We start from the raw sequence: 7,497 nt of genomic DNA, 5'->3' as shown, positions 1-7,497 counted from the left end.
TAGATAGCCATATTAACACTTAATTCTATTAAAAGGGGATATTAACAGGATTAAGGACAGATTGTGAAATATCTGTTTCAAATACATATTTCAGATATTTCATAATCTAATGAAATATTAAAGGTCCCTAAAACTATTAAATGAATAAATTATTATATCTTTCATAAAACCTAGTAACCATAGGCATAATATCAAGCTCTGTAATTTTTCAAATATTTGTATATAAGACATGAATGAACAAAATGATGAACCAAATTAAAAAACTGAGAGAAAATATTATCTGAGAAAGAAAACTTTGCCTATTCATTATAAGTAAAGATCTTAGACACAAGATAATAAAATATAGCTAATGTGAATGTGTGTTCAGTGTTTACTTTGTTCTCCTATTTTGAATACATATTATTTCATCCGAATTCCAATCCTACCAGATGAATATTTCTTATATCCCTGTCTTCCTTCCAGAGGAGCAACTGGAGGTTAAGAAAGACAAAGCAGGATGTCTGCGTGGCTCAGTCGTTAAGCGTCTGCCTTCTGCCCAGGGCATGATCCTGTGGTCCCACATCGGGTTCACCGCAGGGAGCCTGCTTCTCTCTCTGCCTGTGTCTGGGCCTCTCTTTCTGTGTCTCTCATGAATAAATAAATAAAAATCTTTAAAATAAAAAAATAAATAAGACAGATTGAGCAAAGTCATGAAAGTAGCAAGGAACAGAAGTTGACTTCAAACCCTATAATTCTGATTTCAGGGGCCATGCAGGGTTAAGACCTCTATACTATATGTCCTCGGCGGGGGGGGGGGGGGGGGGGGGGGGGGGGGGGGTGGAGGAGGAACAATGCAATTCAAATTTAAAACCATAACAAAACAAAAAAATGGTACAAGAAACTATATACAGGAAATGTATATAGGAAATAAGCATATGTCACATGCTCAAACTCACTAGCAAAGAAAATGCATATTAAAAGAAAAAATATGCATTTTTATTTACTAGACTTTTAAAACAAGTCACTTTAGATGTCCAGTGTAGGTGACACTAAGGGGAAATAGATACTTTCAAGTACTTTTGATGAGAGTTTGCCATAGTCTTTTTGGAGTGCAATCTGGCACTGTTTATGAAAATATAAAAAGAATTAGCTCTTTACCTCATCAAACTATTAGCAAAGATTCGGGAAAAATAATTTTAGGTGGATAGTTATTGCTCTTTAAATTGTGCAATATTCCCCCTCTAGTTGGGGATACAACACAGGCAAAGTAACTTAATTGGTGGGAAGAGGGAGTAAAAGAATACTTTGGAAGGTATAAAATTCAAAGAAGCCTACTTCACAGCTTTGAGGACCCTGCAGAATCACATAACCTTCCTCCAAATGCTATTAAAATAGCCATATGGAGACTGATGAACTCTCCATGCATGCCTGCTTTCAAGAATTTCTAGAAACATATCTGCCTTACAATCAACGTTTTCCCCTTAGGAGACGTATTTGCCTAGCCTTTGGTGGGGAGTGTGGGGGATGGGGGTAAGGGTAAATAATTATAGATACTAATCAAAACTCTTGATAATGATTTCCTAAGAGAAGTTTTCAATTTATATGCACATCTTAGCCACCATTATTTACTATAATTCTAGTCTCTTTAGAGGCACCACTGTGTAGATTAAAATCTGGTAGAGGTACTAATGATGTTAGGTCAGAGTGGTGACACAGTGACTTCACCTTGGAAATCTAGATCATCTTTACATTATTCAACATCTTTATACTGCTGTTTGTGTAGACAGATGACACCTGTGTCCTGAATAGGTAAGCAGGATGGAAGTTTTTCTCTAGTACAGGTGATGTTTGCTTTGATTTGCCCCCTATTACTAGTTCCTAATGACCATGCACACAAATATGAGATTGCTGGCTGCAGCCAGCTGCCATCTGTGGCTATGTGGCTGCACACGTCTGACATATGCAGATGTGGTTTGCACACAAGGCTCTGGTCTCATAATTCTACTCTCCCATCAGTTGAACCAGCCAACAAGAAATAACCTGTTTGAGCCAAACATCCAGAAATTTTTCATTGTGAGAGAGCACTTTCCCGAAGGAGGAACCACAGATACTCTTAAATACAAATAAAGAGAAAATAAAATTTGAGCTGTCAAATTTCATATAAGCTTTCTCAGAAGGAAAATGGACTTTAAGTCTTATTTTAGGAGATGTATTATGAGACCACAAAATAGGCGAAATTGGATTATCACAAAGTTTTGTTGATTCTAGTAATTTGAGTAGAGCTCCAGATTTAAATCTTTTATTCTGAATTGTGCTTTATAATCACAGGTAGAAAAACAAAGTGATTTTGACAAACCAGTTCTTAATTTGGAAGCCTTTTTTTTTATCATGTATGGTTCTTGCCAGGCTCTTTTTGAATGTTAGAAAGTTTAACAGACAGATAGCAAAAGCACAGCAGAATGTGTGGGGGAGTGCTGTTTTCCAGGTGAAACTCTACCCTATAGGGGTAAAGTCTGTGATACTGTGAGTTTTTCATGGAATTTTCTAATGATGAACATGTTTTTCATTCTCAAAAATGTAGTTACTTAGCAGGAATTTCCCCCTTAATTACAGTGTAAAAGCATGCTATTTCCTGATAGTACTGCAGATAGAACTGTTGGCATGCTAATACACTGCAGCTCTCTGCCAGATGCCTACACAATAACAAATGAATTGTAATGACAGAAGGATTACATTATTTTATATTTTGTAGAACTACAAGGTGAGCTGAGAATGTCAGGTAACGTGGTAATTACGTTTAAGGTAACTTGATAATTAAAAAAAACTACTGAGTAATCTGCTGAAACATGCAGTTATTATATGGCTACATGTCCCTTTCCATTACGTTAGCACCAAATTATGGGTTGGAGTTCCTATAGCTATCTTTTTGCTCTCTCAACAAAAGATGGGACAGTTGAAATGCTCAAGAGGAGGGTGAGGAGTTTTTTTTTTTTTTTTTCCTTACTACAGTCGACAAGAGAATGAAAGTTTCAAGCACAATATAACATATAATCTCTTTCAAGTTTCTTAAGCCAACATTGAAGCAGAGCAACAAGGCTTTCTTGGAAGACTATTTTTCTCATTTGGAAGCTGGCTTCATATTCTGCTGATGGAAGAAGAAAACAAGAGAAAATGTCATTCAAGTCACTCTTTGTAATGGCCATCTGGGACTTCATCTGAATGGCTGCAGGAATAAAATTCTCTGGCCTTTCCATGTGATTCCAGTTAAATTGGAGCATGTAGTCACAATGGGCACTTAGGGTGTTTCTAAGTCATGAAGAGACATAAGTTGAGGTTATTGTAAAATGTGATCGTACATGTTAAGAGAGTGATTTATAATTGTATTTGGGAAGGTTGATTCAAATGAATAAATATATGTCATCAATGATACCATGATTGGTTGCTGGGAAATGATGCAGAAGGGCAGGCAAGTGAAGTCCCTGGTAAGGATTTGTGTTTTATTATGCCAGGGCAGGAAGGAGTGTAAACTATAAGCACTGCACAAATGCTTGGTACCACTATTGCTGTCGTTTCTATAGTATCAATGTATTGGAAATATTGGGCCATCTGTTCAGAAGAGAATTTCTGATTAGAATGAAGTACGACAGGAAGCTTATGAGAGAAAAAGGTAAATCAACGTGGAGGATTTACATCAAGAGAATTAAGAAACACAACTGAGGAATGAGTAAACCAGAGGGCAAGAGCCATGATTTTGGGAAAAGTAGAAAGGAATAATCAAATCATACTGCTAGGTCCATGTTTTCAGAGTTTTCTGTTGCTCACTAATGGTTTCTGATTTTCTGTGAAGTTGTCCTTTGATAGTTTGAGAAAAGAAAGAAAGAATTGAAATTATTTTGCATTTATACATCTCACAGATTTAAAAGATCAGATTAATTACAATTTTCAGAAGTATCTTATGTATTTCTCAAGTCATTATGTCCAAAAGTTATCTACATACTAAAACACTGGTTTATTCATGTCTCTTGGGCCAACATTTGGCCAACAGGGAATTGGGTAGATGTGCTTACCAATAACTTCCTGGGATTTCCCTGCCTTTGTTTATAGTTATTACACTGTCATTTTCATTGTTACTAGTGCAGTGTATTTTTGCCCCAACTTTAGTAATATGAATCAATGGCTCAAAATTGGTCATTGTAGCATAAAGCTTTTTTTTTTTTTTTTTTTTTTTTTTATAAAGCTTTTTCTAAGCAACTTTTTTGGAATATCTATTTCTTGCCAGCTACTCCCCCTCTCCCCCGCCAGAGATGTGACAGTGAGGGGGACAGAGCAGGTGCCTCCAATCAGACATTCTAGATCCATGATGGAAAGAGACAGACAATAAGTTGCAAACAAACAAACAATGGAAAAAGTCAGCTGGTAGTATGGGTCATGAGAAAATACAAAATGCTTTCATTTGTGGTTATGCATTTAATGAACTTAATGCATTCAAGTTTTTAAGTTGATGGGCTATGGTAGGATGAGTGGTCAAGAGGGCTACTCTGAGAAAAAGAACTGCAGTCTGGATAAGGAATCAGCAATAGTAAAGTCCAGGGAAAATCCTAGCCAGCAGAGTAAATGGCAAGAGTGAGGGCTCAGAGGTAGGATCAAGGAAATTCTACCACTTGGAATTAGGCTGCAAGTATCAATAATGAAGAGGACTCTAGCAGAAATCAGAATGTGAATCTTTATTTAAATCTGTGAGTGAGGGGATCCCTGGGTGGCGCAGTGGTTTAGTGTCTCTCTTAGGCCCAGGGCATGATCCTGGAGACCCAGACTGAGTCCCACATCAGGCTCCCTGCATGGAGCCTGCTTCTCCCTCTGCCTGTGTCTCTGCTTCTCTCTCTGTATGTGTCTCTCATGAATAAATAAATAAAATCTTTAAAAAAAAAAACCTTTAAAAAATAATAAATAAATCTGTGAGTGAGAGGCTTTGAAAAAACTTTTTTTTTAAAGAAAGGAAAAGTGCAAATAAAAAAAGCAACATTCTGAAGTGTGTTTTTAAGTGGATTATTTACTTCTAGATTCCAGTGTGTTTTCTATTTTGAAGAGGGTACCATAATATTTAATCATTAATTTAAAATATTTATTAATTTACTATGAAATGAGTTTATTACATTGGACTTAAAATGTCTATTAAAACCACTTTTAAAACTAAGTATCTTCCCTTAAAAAACTTCGCATATTACATACATTGAATGAAACAGAATAGAAATTTGCTAAATATCTATTGAAATACTTACTAATTATAATGATCCAAAAACTAAAAACAGCATGATTGGAATGACTATTCTTGGTACATATTCATGTTTCTTACAGTGTTATAAATGTACCTCTTTATTGCTGATGTATTTCTGATGAATGCACTTACTTTTACAGTGATATTGCCTCTCATCTGCTACATTTCCTTTGTGGCTAAGAACTCTGAAATTGCTGACTCTTCAACTAATTCTTCTCTGTAGACCATCTGCATGGTTGAGAAGATGCTCTCCTATGAGTGATGAGATGCCTAAAAACTCGGCACAAGTTCTGCTTAAAAAAGACTATTTTAAGTCCTTTTATTTTAAACACAAGTAATTTGCTCACATATCTTCACAGATTCTGTATTTTTGCTTCAGAATGCCTCCATCCAACAAAAATTTTTGTGTGACAAAAATTCATCAAATAAATTATCTTTGGTTATTACCTTTTTGGATGTCTTGCCAAGTTTAGGTTTTCAATGTTGTAGATCTTCTCAATTTTATTCCATTCCAAATAAGGAGCACATCATTGGCTGATTAAAAATATGACCCCTCATCAAAAAAGTTATCAAGTAAAAATATTCTAAAGTAGAATTTTAGAATTCAAAATCTGTGGATTGTATATATTCTTTGAGCTCTTAATCATGTAATTTAGTTAGTTTCCCCCTTCCTCTGGGGGGAATATATTTAAACATCTCCTTTTTATTAGTTTTCTTTTCAAGAATTACAACTTTCTAAGTTTAACATGTTGAAATTTTAGATAATCCATTGAAAATTTTTGATGAACTATTTCCAAGTGATTTTGCCAAAAATGCAACAGAAACCTAAAGAGATCACACTGATCATGATGAGCACTAACTAATATATGGAAATGTTGAATCACTATATTGTACACCTGAAAATATCATAATACCATGTGTTAACTATATTGGAATTAAAATAAAAATTAAACAAAAGAAATCTAAAGACATCTTTTTTAAAAAAAATGTAATGCCCTAAGAAAAATTGATTAATCTAAAAGAAATTGTCTAACAGTGGAAACTTTTCTAAAATCTAGTTAATGACTGGAGGCAAAAAAGAAGTATGTGATATATTCTTCACCATGTAGCTGAGTCTGCATGTGTTAGGGTGAACTACACGATTAGTTCTCTGAATCAACTTCCATAAAGAATTATCTTGCAAGGTAAGAGTAAAAAATATGCTAATTTGAAGCATACATACAGACTTGTATTGCTAAAGCTCAAAAGTAATTGTAGAAATTATTTAGAACTTTAATTAAAAAATGATTTTAGGGGTAGAAGTGTTCCATCATTGGTATTGTTTAGGATGGCCCAGTTATGATGGTAATAAGGAATTGCTTGGGGGTGACTGAATTGTTTTCAATTTGCGGTGGATAATGCAATTCTTTGTTGTTGGTACCGGGGCAGACTGCTCCCACTGCCCAATCTGTAGTCCACACTGCCTCAATCAATTCCAAGTGTATGTTCTATAGTTTTCTTAATGTAACAATAACATTGGTTTAACTATAAAACAATACAACAATGTTTGCATCTCTATGACTCTCCTTTCCCTACACATAATTTATCTTTAAAAGTAAACTTTTTAATTAGATTTACAATAACATTTGCCAAAAATGTTTGAATTTTTATCTTTGACATAATGAATATAAAACCTTAGTGTAATTCTACAAATTAGGGAAAATAGAATCATTGATGAAATTTACTTAACTGATTTCCTATTTAAATCACCAAATGATACTGATATGGCACTTGCATAATTTATACAGTTATTGTGCTAATAGAGTCAACAAGGGAAACAACCATCAGTTAACATTCTGCACATTTGCAAAAATTATTTTAGAAAATTAATTAAGGAGACAAGCTATTTGGTCTAAATGACAAATCTATTATTTTTATAAAATAATATGTAAACACAACAGTATATGATGAATTGTCATTTTTGAGCAAAGCCTTTGTAAAAGTAGCTTTTCTATTATTTTTGAAGTTGATGCTGATGCATTGCCAGGAGTTTCGTGTCTTTGGCCATTTCTGTGAATATTGATATTACCACTGCTCCCATAGCAAATGGTATGTGTTAATGAATACCTAGTGCAAATTCATTTTCATATTTCTGAGAAATCAAAATTAAGTTCTTTTAAAACAATAATTATGCATTTACTCTCTCTCTCTCTTTTTAGCTCATTACTGTCAAATGAGTTTATTGCAAGACATCAAAGCATAAC

This window comes from Canis lupus, chromosome 25, assembly GCF_003254725.2.
Source record: "Canis lupus dingo isolate Sandy chromosome 25, ASM325472v2, whole genome shotgun sequence".
NCBI classification, from domain to species: Eukaryota; Metazoa; Chordata; class Mammalia; order Carnivora; family Canidae; genus Canis; species Canis lupus.
The sequence above is the reverse complement of the archived record's forward strand: the minus strand, read 5'-3'. Positions refer to the sequence as shown.